This window comes from Hippocampus comes, unplaced genomic scaffold (assembly GCF_001891065.2).
Source record: "Hippocampus comes isolate QL1 unplaced genomic scaffold, H_comes_QL1_v1.1 scaffold58, whole genome shotgun sequence".
In the NCBI taxonomy this organism is placed as follows: domain Eukaryota; kingdom Metazoa; phylum Chordata; class Actinopteri; order Syngnathiformes; family Syngnathidae; genus Hippocampus; species Hippocampus comes.
The window spans coordinates 556148-574853 of record NW_017805118.1 but is presented as its reverse complement, the minus strand read 5'-3'; the positions used below and the strand labels follow the sequence as shown (position 1 = coordinate 574853).

Genomic DNA, 18706 nt, shown 5'->3' with positions numbered 1-18706 from the left:
TGTGGCCTATATTAACCAATTGGCGTGAACTTTGATGCACGCACTTTTTCCAAGTGCATTGTACGTAATTTTGATTGCCCGGACTTTAGGACACCCCTAAAAAATAGAGTACAGGAACCCCTTAACAGTGTGCTATATGGGGAATGGTGTGCACATTTGGACAGAGCCTTGGACTCGTGAGTCAGGACGTGTGTCAATTTACACACAGCTCTGACCGTGACACTTTCACATTTGTTGAAAGCATAATCGCACAACGAATTCCACTACATGAACAGGAAATGGTTTAATTCAATCAATGCACAAATAATCTGCAATCTACATGACCCGAGGGAATCCACGCACGATTCATTCGTTCTACAGAAATGCTCTGTGGATATGCGCTCGTCGCTTCAGATTAATAATATGAGGCGTGCTTGCTGCGCATTTAAAGAAGTGATGTCACGTGTGCCCAGTTTGCAATACCGGGATCCAAATAACTTGCTCGTCCTATTCTGCGGAATGTGTGTGTGTGTGTGTGTGTGTGTGTGTGTGTGTGTGTGTGTGTGTGTGTTTCCTCCTTCTTTTATTGGTATCACGTGCCTTAATTGTTCCATAACAATGTTTGTTGTTGTTTTCAAATGCAGTGTAAACCAAATACGTCATTGTCGGTTTCGGAGATTCCCTCCGCCCTCTTTGTGGTCAACAAATGGTATTTCCCCATGTAAATGAGGCCAGACGTGCGCAGGCGTGATCGTTTCGAACAGGTGCGATTATAAAATATCATAAAATTACGGATTTTTGTTTTTGGTGTGCTCATGCATACTCTAAATTTCAGTCGTGGGAACGAATTCAAAGCATATTCTAAGCATTTTCGGGAAATGACGCCCCAATTCTCAGGTGCTGCTGTCCTGCCTGTTTTGGGGGTTTTCCTCCTCCAACACACCTGATGCAAATGAGCAGTATGGTTGTCAGGCTTCGACGGAACTTGCTGAGCTGACCAGTTTGGAGTGGGGAAAAAAAAAAACCTCTAAAACTGGAAGGAAAGCGACTCTCGAGGACCACAGTTACCCAACTACTGCTGTTACGCACCTAAATTTTTAAAACTACGATGAACTCACACCCTTGATTTGGATGTATTATCGGTGAGGACGCAGCCGAGTGAGCGGACGCATCCACACATGAATGACAGTCAAGAACTGCACTGCACTGCACTGATGCCAAGACACACAACTTGTCGAAAGATGGGAGAACAACGTCTGCTGCCACATCCTCTTCCTTCGACATCACGAGGCGCGTGAGGTAGGAAGCCCGGACTGCTCGGTCACCTCACGTGTTGTAAAGCGCTCAAAGGTCTACTCGTAAGGTTGCTGCTGTATGTCTGCTTTGTGTTTTGGGGTGAACGTGCTTGCTATTCTTGAGCTGCGAGGCTTATTTTGTTCAGTAACTCCAGAATATAGCTCAAGTAACATCATACTATTTTTTTCTGGCTCCAAAGCCCGAAGTCAAGGCTCAGATAGCGCATCATTTTTGGGGCTTCACCAAAATAAAAGTATCAACATTCGGCCAGGGCTTCACCAAAATAAGAGTATCAACATTCAGCAATTTTTCACCTTGTAATAATAAATATAAAAGTGTGACATATTTGTGAGGAAAGGTAACTCCTTTTTTCGTTTTCAATAAACACAACTGGTAAGGAGTCCATTTTGCCGTTTTTTTTCCCGCTCATATCTTTTAATTTTTAGTATAATTTACTGGATGTGCGTAGACAAAGTAGAGTGAGTGAGACTCCCGTGGAAATCAGGACGGAAAGAAAATATATCTTGGTTGGATGTGGGACACCGGAGCTTCAGCCTTCGAAAGGCAGGAGCTCACAAATGACACATCACCTGCAGGTCGGTGGGCAGCAGGCCCTGTCTGGAGTTACCAAACTGAGGTGGCTCGGGCATCTATTTAAGAGGAGGCCGAGGTCGCCTCTCCCAATGACACGAGGGAAGCTGAAGTCTGGGCATCCTCGATTCATCCGCTGTCCCGAACAGATGGACAGAATTGAATGGATGGGGTGGTCATAGTTAGGCGCAATGTTAAAATGGTGTCGACATCTATAAGGACCATATTTGATTTTTCTTCAATATGAGCTAGAATATTAAATTTGTAAGCCCTTTCGTCCCTTTGCGAGGGAAAGTGCTCATTATTTTCCCCAAGACTCTCATGCATTCTGTTTGTTGCGCCTTGCATTCTCACTCTTTTAGCGGTCCCTCCCAGAAGGCGGCGTTTCTAATGTCGAGGACTAACAGATCAGAGATGGGATTATTTTCAAGGTGTCTGAAGGAGAAATGAAATTTGAGATTTGAGGCTTAACCTTATTTGTAATTTTCATATGAGGAAAAGAAATGAGATGATCGATTTTACGTCTCGTTCCCTCTCTCTGTGGGAATATTCAAACCCGCCCGTGAGGTTTCACACCTTGTAGTACTGTCTGTCTTCCTAATCCCCTCCCTTGTAAGGATCCTTTGCCTTACATATTCTGGTTGACGTGCTTAAATCGCAATCGAGCATAGATTTTCTCTTCCGTTTTGAAAAGTGTCATCTATGTATAAGCCTCCGTTGTAAGTCCAGGCGAATCGATGCTAGTCATACCGATGTTTCTATTTTATTTTATTTTTTTTGCATGCCAGCAGTCTGTTTTGCGAGGCCAAACAGTACAGTATAAGGTCTAGATGCAATAGTGAACTCTGGACTGACCTTGAGTGCCCTTGACGATTATTAATCAAGTTCACCTCTTCCTGGCAGCTGATAGGGTGCTGACATGTGTAATTCTCTCTGTCTCTGATCTCTCCCCGAGGACACGACCCACAGGGGGAGGGGGCGAAAAAAAATATATAACGAGTGCTCTACCTCAGCACATATCTTAGCATATGATTGACAGACAGTGCCACTTGGCTGTGACACGCAGTCATCCCAACCTGCCGTAATTTATCATGGAAGGTTCGGGTTGAAAATTAATCTTGGCCTGAATGTTAATTGATTCGGGTCACAAGTTGATGGAAATGGTGTCAGACGTTTATTTTGGAGCCGGCACGGCATTGTCAATCGAGGTGCTCTCAGGAATTGATAATTGAATCGGTATCATACAGAACAGAGTTTGAATTTTGGGTCATCAGTCTGATGTTTCAGCACTTACGACTGACTTAGACAGTGACCGCACTTCTTCACAATGTCTGCGTCTGAACTTTATTGATTCCCAACATGTACATATAAACAATGACAGTAATCATAAGACCGAAAAGTCAAATAAATTGCACGTTGCAAGACGAAGGCTGCATTGAAGCACACACACATGAAGCGCGTTAGCGAACAGAAGAGAAAATCAACTGTGCACATAGAAATGTCATACACTCATCAGATTTGTGGAAGCTTGTGGCGATATCAGTCTTCTCGATTACAGCTCCCAAAATAATTGACATGTGCACGGATCGCCATTCCAGAAGTCAGGCAGCACCTCACCGAAATCTCTTTTTTAAAAAAAAGTTTTCCACATGTGCTTTCTTTGTGTGATAGTGATTTCCATTCCCCCCGCCTTCCCTCCTCCCTTTTTTTTTACTTGCCATTCCATTAATCAGCATTAGCAAACAGTGCAATTAGTTCTGAATGAAAGGAGATTAATTTTTGTGTCTAATTTCTGCATCGGATCCCATTGAGACTCTATGTTTCACACGATGAACCGCAAGCATGGCTAGAATCTCAATCTAGCATTGTGAAAAGGGTCATATTTGAGCACGGACCTAATTTTCTGACTCAGTGCTTCAGCTTCCAGTGGTATAAATGGGGGGGAGGGGGGGTGGGCGGCAGTGGTGTACTGATGAAAAAAATGGCGTGCCGAATGTCTATGGGTGGCTCATGTTATTTTGAAATGCTGTCGTAAAAACATTTTGACCACATTTGTGCAGAACTTGTGACTTGAAGAAACCTCCCCAAAAACCCATAGCTCAAATTGTATAAAGCAAATAGTTTGGGTAAAGAAAAAAAATAGAGACATATTGAAAAAAGATATTACATTTATTATTATGACGATTATTATTTACATTTTTCCTGTTCAAAATGCCACAAGTGAGCTTTTCAAGATATTGCCGTCAATTTCAATCTTTAAGGCGCTTCTTTGTTAACTCAACACTTGTGAACCAGACACACAAATACAACTGTAGACACGGTGCCGAACAGCCGTTATCCTCGAAGAAAGCCATTAACTGAAGCACAAGCTACTCCCAGTTTTCAAATATCTGGCGTCTACCGTTACTGAGCTACTCCGTGAATCACATTAGCAAGGATTCTTCTATCGGGGCCAATTGGCCCAGAGTGGGGGGCAGAAGGGACATATTTAATGGTGGCACAGCTCATTAGATAACAGGGGTCAGACACCTTCCCCACCTCATCTTTGTAACGGACACCGGGGCGTTCACAGGGGGGAGGCGAGGGATCGCATTACGTCGGAAAAGCTGAAATATGACTCACCTTGAAGGGCTGTTGGCATTTTAGGGAAGGAAAGAGAGATTAGCGCCGAACACTTCCAGCATCTGCTGCCATAGATCTCGCTCTTTGTCTCGCTCTTGCTGTTCCCCCTGATTGATCGCACGAGTGTTTAAAAAAAAAAAAAAAAAAAAAAGCTCACCCAAACTTTTGCAGACTTCCAGTCAGCTTGTCCACAGCTTCAATGCGAACACAGTCACTGGATGTGGTTCAACTGGTATTTAGTTTTTGTTTTGTTTTGATTTTTCTTGTGTGGGTGCAAGGGGGTGGGGGTTATCGACTGCAATGTATTGGTGGCCATGTTGCGAGAAAGACAGCCAAATGGAAGTAGTGACCAGAACACCTGGGAGAAATTCAATCTCACTCTTTCCCTTGACCCCGTGGGAGGAAGAGAGCTTCTTCTTGTCTAGGTGGTATAGCTCCAAACCGTGTCTCCCTTAATTCTCCTTATTAAGTTGTTGGAGCAGGATGGAAGAGTTTCGAAGACGGGCCAGGACAGAGCGTTCGTTATAAGGATGCGACAAATCTGATCGGATTACTCGCGGTGGAGAGTCGACCTCCATCATCTGATTCGAATTAGAGTTGGTCCGTGGATGTCGATGTCAGTAAAAATAGTTCGTAAAAATAATAGGAATAAAAGAAGTTTTACTGATGCAACAGCATACAGTGACATGTAAGTAAAAAAAAAAACATAACAAAAAAACATCGGAATTGTTTCGCCCGCGCTCTCTTGGAACACTTGCACCTCAGATAAAGGAGATGATCAATTTCCTGTCATCGTCGCCTGACATTGGTATGCGTGATGGTGCTTGTATGTCGGTAAAAGTGACATTGCTCCGTGAGCCGCGCGTCTCCGTCATCAACCCCCCCCACCCCCTCTTCAGTTAGTATCAATAACCAGTTAAGACTTTTAGTAGAGATGAAAACAACATGATCTGGGAAAATATTGCATAATCGATAGAAGATAATGCTTTCTGATTACTCGGGTACGTGTTTGGAGAGTCTAAACGGCTGGACCTTCCCTTTTGCTCTTGCTCCCGTCGCAAGACCAAAAAAAAAAAAAAAAAAAAATCTATACCCAGCAAATACAATCTAATTTCTCCCTGCCCCACCAGTTTAAATCGCCTGCATTAAATTAAGTTGGTTAGAAGAGATATCGATCACCTCGGCGGCCATCTTACTGCTGGCGCCTTGCACCGCCGGACTTGTAATCACCGTTGATCCCTTGGAGAAAATAACCCACACCGTTGGGTTATGAGTGTCTATATAAAATCGCTGGATGTAAGACAAAAGAAGTACAAATAATATACTTTTTTTTTTTTTTTTTAATGTCAGCCATCAAACAGATCTTTAATACGTGAGCAAGGAATGCATCATTCCCCTCCCAACAAATATGAGCCGATCGAATCTACTCATTCAATTGGAACTCACTTAGTTCCCCCCCGAAATTTCAGTGGAGTCATCTTTTGTTCATCATCTCATTCATTCTCCTCGCATACCGGCGGACACGCTCTGCGTCCACACTGCTCTCTCTCTGTCTCTCTGCTTTCCTTGCCCCGCCGCCATGCCTTGAAACTACTCATTACCTCTCTACTCTATCTTTTCTCTCCAAACACTGCGTAGGATCACAGATCAATACAACTTTGTGAAGTGATTCCCCTCTTAAGAGTAGAGCTCTCTCTTTCCCCGCCTTTTTTTTTTTTTTTTTTTCCTTTTCAGACCAGAAAGCAGAGGATTTTTTTTCTCCCGCCCCCATGTTTCTGCAATGATAACTTAAAGACATTTGGCTCACATTTATCTTTCCGACGCGGTTACTGTATGCATGTACGCAATAAAAAAAAGTGTGGATCAAGCACGAGGTAAATAAAAAATAGCTGTTCAGTTTCCAATCAGTGGCTTTTGTCCCTTGGAAATTAGTAGCATGCGTTTGCAGGCCTCGAGAAGATTTTTACATTCCATTTGTTTGCCACCTTTGTACAAATCTTAATTATAACCGTTATATTGAATGCTAAAGTGGCATCTCGAGAGTAGCAGCAATTCATTTGTGCAAAGCACATCCGCGTTGTGGTGAGGAGAACTTTGCGAAACTGGCAACTGGCACTGTCACGTCTGTGGGTGTTTTATCAGTTTGCCATGTGAACGCGAAGTGGGAGCTCTCGAACACAAAATACAAACTTGAATACGACGAAATAATGGCACATCGGGTGAGACTGACGTGCCGGAGATGCAGACGACGCCATGGATTTGCCGTCGGGTAATTGCCGTGCGCTCCAAACCATTCGCACTCACGTTCACGCCTACGGTCACTAATTGGGGAAGCGATGAAATCGCCCGCTGGCTAGATAGCGCGTAATTAGTCGAATGAGCATCAAACCCACTTTTTGATGAATGCTAAAACTGTCTGTTTCCGTCAAAATAAGCCCAATGATCAAGAGCGAATGGCCAATTAACTCGCCCTAGCGTTCGTCTCGCTAAAATTAGCCCAGTTTTTAGCCTGAGGTCCTGTCTCAATCCCTGCCGCTGCTCACTCGGCCCCCATTTATCGCCGGGCCATTTGGCGAGGACGGCTTTCTCGCTGACTGGGGTGGCGCTTGTGGTTCGCGACGACTTACGAGACTTCGAGAAGTTTGCGATCCTGTTCTCATCAAACCGGTCCCTTGTGCCTACCAATCAGTTACCTCAACCACTCGGTTTCCATTCATGTCGTTGTCTTTTTTTGTCTGTTTCTCTCAGTCGGGATTGAGGTGAGAGCAAAACGTGGATCCAAGTGCAGGGCAAGCATTGGAGGATTCCCACAAAGTATTAAAAAAAAAATTGCGACAAAACTTTGGTAGAATCATGAAAACTATTTAACAAAAGTATGGGAGCCACCTGGGCTGCTGCAGATCCCCCCCCAAATCTTGTTCTGTCACTGTACGTCCTCTTAGTAATTTCAGTAAGCTGCTTTTTATCTCTTTACTTTGTTTCTAAATGTCTTGAACGGTTTTGTTTGTCAACGCTTTTAAACGTTGAATTTATAATTATGCGAAACACATTGAGTTACCTTGTGTATGAAATGGACAATATACAGTAAATAAAACTTCCAGGTGTGGCCTTACAATCTTTTGGCACGTTTTTTTTTTTTTTTTTTAATCCCCCCAGCAGCATAGAAGAAAATTGCATTTATTTGATAAAGCGCACACATTGACTCCACTTTCATCTGGGAGCTATTGATGCGATGTCAGCTTGCCGCAATGCAATGTGAAGGGATCATTAGGAGTCCTAAAAAAAAAAAAATTCAAAACATATAGCCTGAAGGAAATCATTAATGCAATTTGGTTGTGCATCCTTGCCACTCCCAGTCTCAAGTCCTGTGATTAGTCAAGGTAAATAAAAAATAGCTGTTCAGTTTCCAATCAGTGGCTTTTGTCCCTTGGAAATTAGTAGCATGCGTTTGCAGGCCTCGAGAAGATTTTTACATTCCATTTGTTTGCCACCTTTGTACAAATCTTAATTATAACCGTTATATTGAATGCTAAAGTGGCATCTCGAGAGTAGCAGCAATTCATTTGTGCAAAGCACATCCGCGTTGTGGTGAGGAGAACTTTGCGAAACTGGCAACTGGCACTGTCACGTCTGTGGGTGTTTTATCAGTTTGCCATGTGAACGCGAAGTGGGAGCTCTCGAACACAAAATACAAACTTGAATACGACGAAATAATGGCACATCGGGTGAGACTGACGTGCCGGAGATGCAGACGACGCCATGGATTTGCCGTCGGGTAATTGCCGTGCGCTCCAAACCATTCGCACTCACGTTCACGCCTACGGTCACTAATTGGGGAAGCGATGAAATCGCCCGCTGGCTAGATAGCGCGTAATTAGTCGAATGAGCATCAAACCCACTTTTTGATGAATGCTAAAACTGTCTGTTTCCGTCAAAATAAGCCCAATGATCAAGAGCGAATGGCCAATTAACTCGCCCTAGCGTTCGTCTCGGTAAAATTAGCCCAGTTTTTAGCCTGAGGTCCTGTCTCAATCCCTGCCGCTGCTCACTCGGCCCCCATTTATCGCCGGGCCATTTGGCGAGGACGGCTTTCTCGCTGACTGGGGTGGCGCTTGTGGTTCGCGACGACTTACGAGACTTCGAGAAGTTTGCGATCCTGTTCTCATCAAACCGGTCCCTTGTGCCTACCAATCAGTTACCTCAACCACTCGGTTTCCATTCATGTCGTTGTCTTTTTTTGTCTGTTTCTCTCAGTCGGGATTGAGGTGAGAGCAAAACGTGGATCCAAGTGCAGGGCAAGCATTGGAGGATTCCCACAAAGTATTAAAAAAAAAAATTGCGACAAAACTTTGGTAGAATCATGAAAACTATTTAACAAAAGTATGGGAGCCACCTGGGCTGCTGCAGATTTGTTTTTGTGTCTCCTGAAACTTGCCACCTTGTATTTTTTATTTTTCTTTCCAGTGTCTGTTGCTTCTCTGTTGAAATGAAAAAAAAAAGTGAGTTATTGTCAATTAAAAACAGATCTAATGGCAAGGACCCCGACAGGATATTTACTTTTGAGAATATTACCCACTAAACAAACCATCACCGGTATTCTAAACAGTCGCTTTCATTTAGCAGCTGGCACCTCTCCCAACTTTTAAACAACACTTTTTTTTTTTTTTTTTTTAATCCCCCCAGCAGCATAGAAGAAAATTGCATTTATTTGATAAAGCGCACACATTGACTCCACTTTCATCTGGGAGCTATTGATGCGATGTCAGCTTGCCGCAATGCAATGTGAAGGGATCATTAGGAGTCCTAAAAAAAAAAAAATTCAAAACATATAGCCTGAAGGAAATCATTAATGCAATTTGGTTGTGCATCCTTGCCACTCCCAGTCTCAAGTCCTGTGATTAGTCAAGTGACCTCAAGTCTGCTGGTTCTATATTCATCGATGTGACTTGAATTTTTTATTTATTTTTTTGTTGTTTTTGTTTTTTTGTCTAGGCAAAGTTAATAATACATCTCCTCTGTACTCGTAGAGGATGACGGATGGCCTTTTGACTTGTTTTTAGTAGCTTTGATTGAATAGCCGCATCTTGTTTCCAGTCGAACAAATGAATTTCAGTAGCCACCACCATCGGGCTTGCCCTGAAATGAGGTCCTTTTTTATTAGCTGTCTCTCCAGGGAGTAAATCGAAGTTTGGAGAGCGAGAAAGTGTGTGTGCGCGAGTGCTGGGGTGGGGGTTGAGGGACTGGTGAATCGTAGTCATCTCTTCGCTCAATGGATGCGCTTTTGAGCTTGAATGAAGTAGAAACGGAATACAAGACAGTCGTGATCAAAATATGAAATTGCAGCTTCCTGTTTTACATTCTGCCCGTGGAGAGCCCCAAACATTGTCAGCGGCTCGAGTTGAGTCTTGTGTCACGGAGGAGATGAGCGTCGTCGTTGCTAAGCAGGTATTTCACAGCGGAACGGAGGCTGTTTTTTTCGCAGAAGCGAAGCGGATGGGAGGAGTCAGGACATTGACACGACGGAAGTGAAAAATCTAGTCGACGCGGCCAAAATTCGCTCGGTTGCAAGGGATTTATTGAAATAACAATGTCACACGTCATCTGAGATGAAATTGCAAATCATGACACTCATGAAATCATTCAAGGCTTTTTTTATTTTATTTTTTTGAGAAACGGACATTAAATGTACGCCATTTGCAGCAGTTTAAAAAAAGTTTTTTTTTTTGTAATTTATTTTTCAGGTACCAGAATAACTTTAACCCTTCGAGTAGGACAGCGGTGACTAATGTGGACAGCTTAGCATGTTATCAGGTTACAGGGTGCATGAAAGGGTTCAAAAACGATTTCAAAAATATTCATGTTCATTGACCACACCCCCAGATAACAGTCACGTGTTTTGACCGCGCGCACACACGGCTACGCCCAGTAGAACTCATCAAAAGAGGGCTCCGTCCTTTTAGCAATTACCCACAATGCACTACCGGCGGCCATATTGGAGAGCTGTTATAAATAAGCCATACACTGTATGTTCATTGTGGGTAATTGCTAAAAGGACGGAGCCCTCTATAGCGTTCATCCTGAAAAATGAAGCCATGTTTTTTTTTGTTTTTTTTTAGCCAATACATACCATGAAATAAGTTTACCGATGGCGAGTCCACTTTTGACGTGAAAAGATGCAGTCCCGTATGGTCGTTTGACGGCACAAAATACTTTGGTCTGGCACATGCATCCAATTGCCACGCGTTCACGATCAGTAAATAAAACAAAACGTGGCTTTCATGCGGTTTCTGACTTTCCCACAATTCCCGCCGCGATGCATTTGATTTTTCTGGAAAGGTAACGTGTTTGTTTGCCTCTTTCACTAGCCTCCGTCAGATTAAATTTATCAGTGGGGGGGGGGGGAAGAGGAGGAACAAGAACAACAACAAAAAAAGGAGAGACGATAAATAAGGCGGACGGAATTAAAACGAGCGTGTGACAGAAAAAGAGGCATGAAAGTATCACCAAGCACTTTAAACAGCTCTCAGCCATTTCCCATTTTCACTCCTAATAAATGGAGGCGTCATTATTTAGTTTGCCTGTGCTGCAAGTTCCACTGCAGCCTTCTTTACCTGCTTATCAGGATGCAATTCTCCTATTTACTAATTGAGCACTGAGAGAGAGAAAGAGACAGACCTTGTTTGACGAATGTGTAATTTGTGTTCAGGCATGTCGTGTACCTCGCCTTGAGTGTGTGCGTGTAAAAATGGTCTGCGCGTGTGCTTGTGTGCCTACTTCGCCAAGAGAGATGATTATCTATTTACAGATGCCACCCACAAAATCCCAAGACCTTTTACTGCGGGGGCTGACTGAGCGAGCAAAACAGAAACGCAGCAAGAAATAGAGGCGAAGATTTTGTCGGTAATATTTTATTTGTCTGATTTGTCCCTTGAGCTTGCTCTCTCTCTCTCTCTCTCTCTCTCTCTCTCTCTCTCTCTCTCTCTCTCTCTCTCTCCCTTTTTAAATATTTGTTTTTAAACCACAGTCGTTTGTATCCTTTCACGTCTATCAACTTTTCATAATCACCTGGCACTGGTTTTAATCCAACCGGGGCCTTCACGATTCAATTTTATGATGACGTGAACGGATCTTCATGTCGAAACCTGATGACTGTGTTCCTTTTGTTGATCAGTGTGTCGGCCCAGCTGTAAAAGGACACACTGGTCACTTTTTGTTGACATACACTGAGATCGGGGGTGGGGGGGGGGGTCGCCCTTTGCCGCTTATTGTTATTTCAGTCTAATAATTATAATATTTAAATGAATGAGAGGTGCCTATTTATGGCACTGCGCCCTTCCCGAGCATCACATTTGCAAGATTAGTCACATACAGTATCGTCGTAAATATTCATACACAGGTACATTGGGAAGTGCAACGATTTAATCAAATTTGATTGTCAAAAAAAAGTCAGGATTTTTTTTTTCATACTTAATCATCAGTTGATACAAGTGGGATTTCAGCTTTTTAACTCTAAAAGCTGTCCGTTTTTATGTTGTCCTTCAGGATAGCGGACTTGTTATATTTGTGTTGAATCATGTATAAAATATTTGCTTGGATTAGTTAAAAAAAAAATTTTTTTTTCCTTCCCTGACATTTTGCTGGCCAAACCAGTCATATTAAATTTGTTTTCTTCACTGTTAATTTGAAATAATGTCCTGCATTTGGATCAAGGGATGGCCAGTTTTCTGATTAATGCACAAAATAACCACCAGATGAATCGATTTTTGTTAAAAGCGCAGGCCTAACGTATGTGAAGTCATGATTTTATTCCACATATAAGCTACAAAGCTGTAATTTGCGTCTGTACAGGTTAATATCTAACCGAGTATGTGGTGGTGTTCATGCCAAACGCATCGTGGCGAAGGTGATTACTCGTGTCTATATCCTATTTTATGATGCAAAGCGTGCCACACGTATGAGCACAAAGACTGCGCTCCATGATTTTAACCAGTTTTTTTTTCTATTCAGAGTTCAACCTCGACAGATAAGCTGTTGTATGTTTTTTCTCCTCAGCTTTGCCGAAATTTAGTATTTGAAAAGTGTGACTGTTCGGGGACCAAGTCTACCAATCGAGCCTTGCTGTGAGATCGCTGCCTTATAAACACTGCAAAAAATAAAATACAAAACACACTCAACATGCAGTATCGTGTCCCCCTTAACCTTTGATTCAATCCTCGAGTGGGTACTATTATTTAGTCGTCTAAATGTTATCTGAAGGCCCAGAAATCCACATGCACAGATCCCCTATTTCTGACATGCTATAAGCTGTGTAGGTTAAATCTCCTCCCACAGTGAATGGGGAGCATTGCGACTGTAGTTTGCTCACTCAGCCCACACCGAAAGCATCCCCACACTCGTGCCTCCACACGTTGCTCAGCATCCTTCTCCTCCCTGTAATCTCCCCTCCTCCTCCTCCTCCTCCTCCTCCTCTTCCTCCTCCTCCTACTGTATGTCCCTCTCCGCTCACGCTCTCTCGGTCTCGGTCTCAGCGTCGCTCAGAGCAGTTGTTCGGCAGAGCGGCGATACGTTTACACAGCGTGCGTTTTCGGCGGCGGCGCGCGCGTCTCCACAGCGGCGGCAGGCTGTGGGCGAACTCGCAAGAAAGGGAGCAGAGAGTCTGATAGAAAAAGGGAGAGTGAATGGCAAGCGAGGCAGGACTGAGCGGAACCGGAGAGAAAGCAGCACTCCTGATTTGTTGTAAGTACCCAACTGGGCGTTCGGTCGGTCACGATTGAGAAGCGGTTTCCTGACGAAAAGGATTCGGAAGAAGTGCGTAGGAAGTACACGGCGTCACTTTCAACATGTTGGCTGGACTTTGTTTGTGTTGCCCAATGGGGGGGAAACTGAGTCGTTCCTTTAGTTCTTGTGTGAGTTTTGTTTTGAAGTGGTGATGTATTCACGGTTGCTTGTCTCGACTGCTTGCGTTTCCTCTGGTCCAGCGGTCGGTGTTTGTTTTTAGTTTTTCTCACTTTCTCAAGTGGTTTCGCATGGATTGTAGCCAAACAAAAACTTGAAGGATTGTCCGAGTAGCTGTACTTTTTTTTTTTTTTCTGCAGTGATGTTGCGGAGAAGAGGAGGGACCAAGAGTTTCGGCAGGTGATGAGGGAAAAAAGTCGAACTTCCCTGCCAACTCTTCTTTTGACAGCACAAAATAAATTTTTAGGCGTTCTTAAATGCAAAATATTCCATTAAACTGTGGCCCGGAATGATGATAATTTTGTGGTGATCATGTCAGTTTGTTAGTTATACGGTGATATGTGCTGTTCCTTATACCCTGAAACATGCCATTCCCCAGAGTAAAAAACAAATCGCGCCGTTAAAAGCATATTATGCCGCTTCAAAAATCACGTGGAAAAGCGCCTGCTTGAAATGTCATCTAAATGCAGATGTTTTTCCAAGATATTAAACAGAGCGCCGCTAGAGACCAACACCTCCGTCACGACAAGTGTTTTTAGTTGCACAAATGTATGTGTGTTGAGGAGGGGGCGGGGTGGGGGGTTCCCGGAGGAATGACAGAAATTATATTTTGGCGGCACTGGGCTCTGTTGTTGGGATTTCCTTTCCCGGCCAAGATGTCGTGGATGACACTTGGCAATGGTGTGTCAAGGCTCAGCGTGGAGTGGCAAGAGTGTTTCCTGGGGCCACATGCAGGGAGATTTTTTGATTCAGGAGGGAGCGTCACTTTTTCAGAGAGGAGGCAAAGTCTGGTTTGGGGGGCGGGGGAGTGCACCAAAACTTGGTGCTTGCAAATGGAATGAAAATATTGTGATAGCGTATGTTATATGGATGAGTCTTTTCTTCTTTTTAATTTGTTGAGGCTCGCATATGTGCTGACAGGATTTTCTTGCGGGAACCAAGTGAAACTTTTGTATCCACAATATGAAAGAAAAAATGTGGGTTCAGGTGTAAGGTATAGAAGTGGAAGAATTTGTTTTCATCTTTGTCATCTGTGATAGGTTCCAACAACTCACTTATGACCCTAGTTCGAACAACAAAAAAAAAAGTTAATAAAAAATGAATAGATGGCCTTGTCGGGTTTCTTTTTTTTATACAATAGATGGCGGTTGTCATTGCTTTCCTTGCAACAAGCGAGACCGGCGAGTGTGATGGTGTGAAAATGCACATGCGTCCATTCCTGCAGGACTCGGACATGGCCACCTTTCGCACCTTTTACAGTATGGATACCTTTTATAAGAGCAGAAAATTTCCGGGGTCAATGTTGTAAAGTATCCTAGCATCACGGTGCATTAGCATAATCAAAAATCTTCAACTTGAAACACAACACATCACCATGATGTACGCTTTTTTTTTTTTTTGCGCAAAGCAAAGTGCGCACGTCCAAATGAAAACCCCCAAATTTTGAAACGATAAGGCCGACTTCAGATCAATGTCATCTCAGTCCGGTACCTAAAGCTTTGCGCAGGAATTACAAAACAAATGGTACACTGTATGCGGGGTCTACTCTTAGACATAGCTGCCAAGATAAGAACAAGGAAATATATTGTTTCTATAGAGTGGCTGTCAGGTTCACTTAGCCAGCGTTCAGTTTCCACTCAAGTCAAATGTGTGCATAAACGTTTATGGAGATGTCGCTTAACGATGTTTGGCTAGGTGTGATATTTTACACCCACCTTTAAATAGATTGTTGTGGTAAGCCTCTTTTTGTTTGTCAAATATTGAATGTACAGCGTAGTAGTGCGGGTTGTATGTAAGCTTATGGGTATTGTCTGATATGCTGCAGTGACAAAATCACCCCCCCCCCTCTCCCTCCCCCTGCCTGAAGCTTAATCCCCCCTCCCCAAAACAATGCAAGATGGATGGCGACGTGTTTGAGAGCTGAGCGAAATCGTCAGAGACACGGATGGGGGGAAAAGTGACAATTCGCCGTGAAGCCACATGGCGCAATGTGGATGTTGGGGACGGCGGTGCACTCGTGCGCTCTTTCAGGAAGAACCAAGAGAAGGATTTGCATGTGAACAAGGGCTTTAGGGGATATGCAAGCTGCTAATGTGACTTCAGAGAGAGTCTTTGGCAAACGTTTGGCGCCTTCAAAAACAGGTGTTCTCCAAACGGTTCAGGAAAGGGGTTTAAACATCCAGCAAGGTGTATTCCGCAACGCAAGCTTTTATTCACAACGGCAGACAACGACAACTGTTCCGGGTCAGCTCAGTGGCATCACCATTCTGAAAGCCGTTAAAGTCAGGCCTTCGGAAGAAAAGCACACAATAGCGGTGCACCACAAAAGCAAATAATCAGCGACTCGTCACGTCACGCTCTTGACGTCACTTGTCAAGTCAACAGGTCGAGCCTCAGCAAGTTTGATAGTGGCCAAGTTACCGAGAGCCTGAAAGGTAGTGCGAGTGGTCCGGTCGTGCGTCTGCAGTGGATCTGCGCCAAGTGCTCAAAGGATGACCTTGGGCTTCCTGTTACGACGGAGAGTCCGGTATTTCCACCTCATAACGTAGGCGGAGATGTCTGCAACGTGTCTGTGTGCTGCCCCGGTCCTGGCGAAATGTCTGGGGTTTAATATAGCGACATTACACTGCACTCCCTGAAGAAAATTATTTTCAGGCATGTAAATGGAAGAAGATGGCGTGTAATTCAATCTAGCGTTGTACTGATTTCTTTTGTCTTATTGTTTTATTGTATTACCGGTGTTACTTCTCTTCCCTTGACAGGAATAGCACAGCCCGACGCCTGAAACCTACAAAATCATTTTAAGCACGGAACAATTTTGCTGCTTCTTTATATAGCAGACAAAAAGATGACGTGCTGAGAACAGACCGGCTCTATTTTACGCATTCCACTCCTCCAGGCGCCGCGCCAAGTGAATTTTTAAGCGCCGGTCCGTACACTCATTCAGTCCGAATCTTTCCTCCTCCTCCTCTGTCGTCTGATTCCCTTCATCCTCAAAGCCTCCTCGCCGGAGTTAACCCCCACCCGGTCCTCTCCTGTCCGTCCGCCTCCCCAATGGCTTTCAGCTGTTCCATAATCACTGCAAAATTCTCTCAAAGCGAGCAGTTAAAATGAGAGGAAATGTTGCATGTTGGTCAAGATGCGCATCGCGTTTCGCCAGACAAAATGGTTTGCTCGTAAAACGAAACCAAGTTGTGTTTTTTTTTTTTTTTTTTTTTTTTCTTTGCGGCTCTTGTCACTCTCTGGTGTCGCTGTCTTTGTCCGCTTTGAGCAGTCGTTCAGGACTGGGCGATGGCAAGCAGACGTGCCGCGGCTAGCTTTGTGTCCGTATTGCGGGTTTAAGTTTTGTTTTTGGCAAAGTGGTTTTTACAAAAGTGCGATGGGGCCGAGTGTACCATCTGTTCCGTTGATATAGAGAAAAGAAAAAAAATATCTTCGGGAATGGCAAGTCTTTTACCCAGCGGACATGATTTATAGACGTGCTCGATTACATTTTTGTTCAAAAACATGTCTATCAACCTATATGCATGCAGTGACAGGTTGCGACAATATTAAGTGTGACCCAAAGGAACTCTGATCATCTTTGTCTTGACCGACGAAAGCTTCGGAGTGGAAACAATACAGTACGTCCACAAGCACGGATCAGCCACGCGAGTTGAAGAGGAGCTCATCGGCTCGGCGATGAAGTGCTTCCCCCATGGGTGAAAATGCTTTTTGGGTGCTTGCTTTCGTTCTGCACTCTGGGCTCCGGTCCAAGTTGAAGTCGGTTGTCTCCTTAATTCTGTGTTGTGATTCACTGTTTTGAATGCGAAGGCAATTGTCGGATTAATTTCATATGCAGAATTTTTCGGAATAACTTTCAATACACTGAGAGTTCACATCTGTTGACCCGCATTATGCGTGTTGTCGGATTGTAATCTCGTGCGCCGATTCGATCTCACGGAATGCTCGTCAAAATTTTCCACTCAGAACTATTCAGTCAGTACCAATTCCATTTCATATTATACGGCGGCTCATCTCACAACTACCAGGGTAATTTACCGACGTCATTGAAATTCATAAAGTCTCCTCCAATCGAAAGTCAGCTCTTCGCCACCAAAGTCCCAGTTGGTGTTGACAACGAGACCTAAATTACGTTCCCGTTCAATGGTGACCTTCCCCCCCCCCCTCAGCCTTATTTATGTCAGGAGACCGCAGCCGCGACACACTCCTATAAATCTGTTTCCGCTGCCGACCACACACGTCAATGTCCCAACAACTCCCAGAGCTCCCACATTTAAGTATTTGACAGGCCTGCTTCAGGAAGATAGCACGATTTAATGCAAGTCCCCGGAGTCTGGGGGCGAGGGTTAAAAAAAAAAAAAAGTAGGGGGTGAAGTGGTATTAGCTGGTGAAAAGGGGTTTAGGTGGTGTAGGTGGGATCTTTAGGAAAGGGAGATCCAGGCATGGCAGGTAAATGGTTAGTGTGAATTGAAACAGTTGAAGGCGCTTGTCGTTTCCAGAAGATCAAGGACAGTCATAAAGAATCCCCCCCGCACCCCAGATACATTTTTGTAATCACCAAACCAACCTCGATGAGCACATTTTTGATATTGAAGTGTCACATCAAACATCCTGGGATCCATTTTGTTGCATCGTTGCCCTTCTGGTGGACATTTCTCTCAAAACTTTGAACGCGAACGTGATTGGACAATTCCCGACTTGTAATGATTTTGCCTTTCAGCACAATGGTTGGAAATAAAACATGTAAGGCCTCATTCGAGAGAAAAGAATTTCTTTTCGTGGAATTTCTTGGCTTTTAAAAACTCACCTTGACCTGCAAACAACTGCGGGGGGACAAATGTGACGAATGGAATTTACACTTTTTTAGGATAGATTTTCCTTTTGAATTTTACTTTTGCACCTTCTTCTGTCTTTGCCACTGCGATGCGCCACTTCTCTTCTCGCCCGAAATGAGAGGCTTCGATGCCTGCCAATTCCGGCCCCTTCGGTGCAGCTGGTAGTCTGCTTTGGTGACAGGTTACAATGTCGCCTTTTAAATCCGTAGAGATGAAGAAAACCCACCGAAGCATTGTACACGCCGGCTCGAAATAAACGCAAAGCAAGACCGAAAAAAAACCGCACACTCGCATTGCCATCTTACTGCCATTTCTTTCTTTCTCCCCATTGTACTCCTGTGTATTTATTCCCTATACATGTACACTACATTCTTTTTATCTTGTGTGTGTGTGTGTGTGTGTGTGTATATATATATATATATATA

The 18706-nt window shown here is 43.9% G+C and overlaps 1 protein-coding gene across 10 annotated transcripts in view; it reads left to right on the top strand.

Moving 5' to 3' along the window:
• The first annotated feature begins 552 nt into the window (after positions 1-552).
• The window catches only part of rbfox3a (RNA binding fox-1 homolog 3a), a 239756-nt gene continuing 221602 nt past the window's right edge, over positions 553-18706 (top strand). For 5 of the 10 annotated variants that reach the window (XR_002167726.1, XM_019865686.1, XM_019865692.1 and 2 more), the window contains exon 1: positions 12864-13224. The gene's annotated coding sequence lies outside the window, so the exon portion shown is untranslated. Of the gene's footprint in view, positions 1279-12863; positions 13225-18706 lie in introns of those variants that run through there. The other 5 variants (XM_019865687.1, XM_019865689.1, XM_019865682.1 and 2 more) reach the window with 3 other exon arrangements.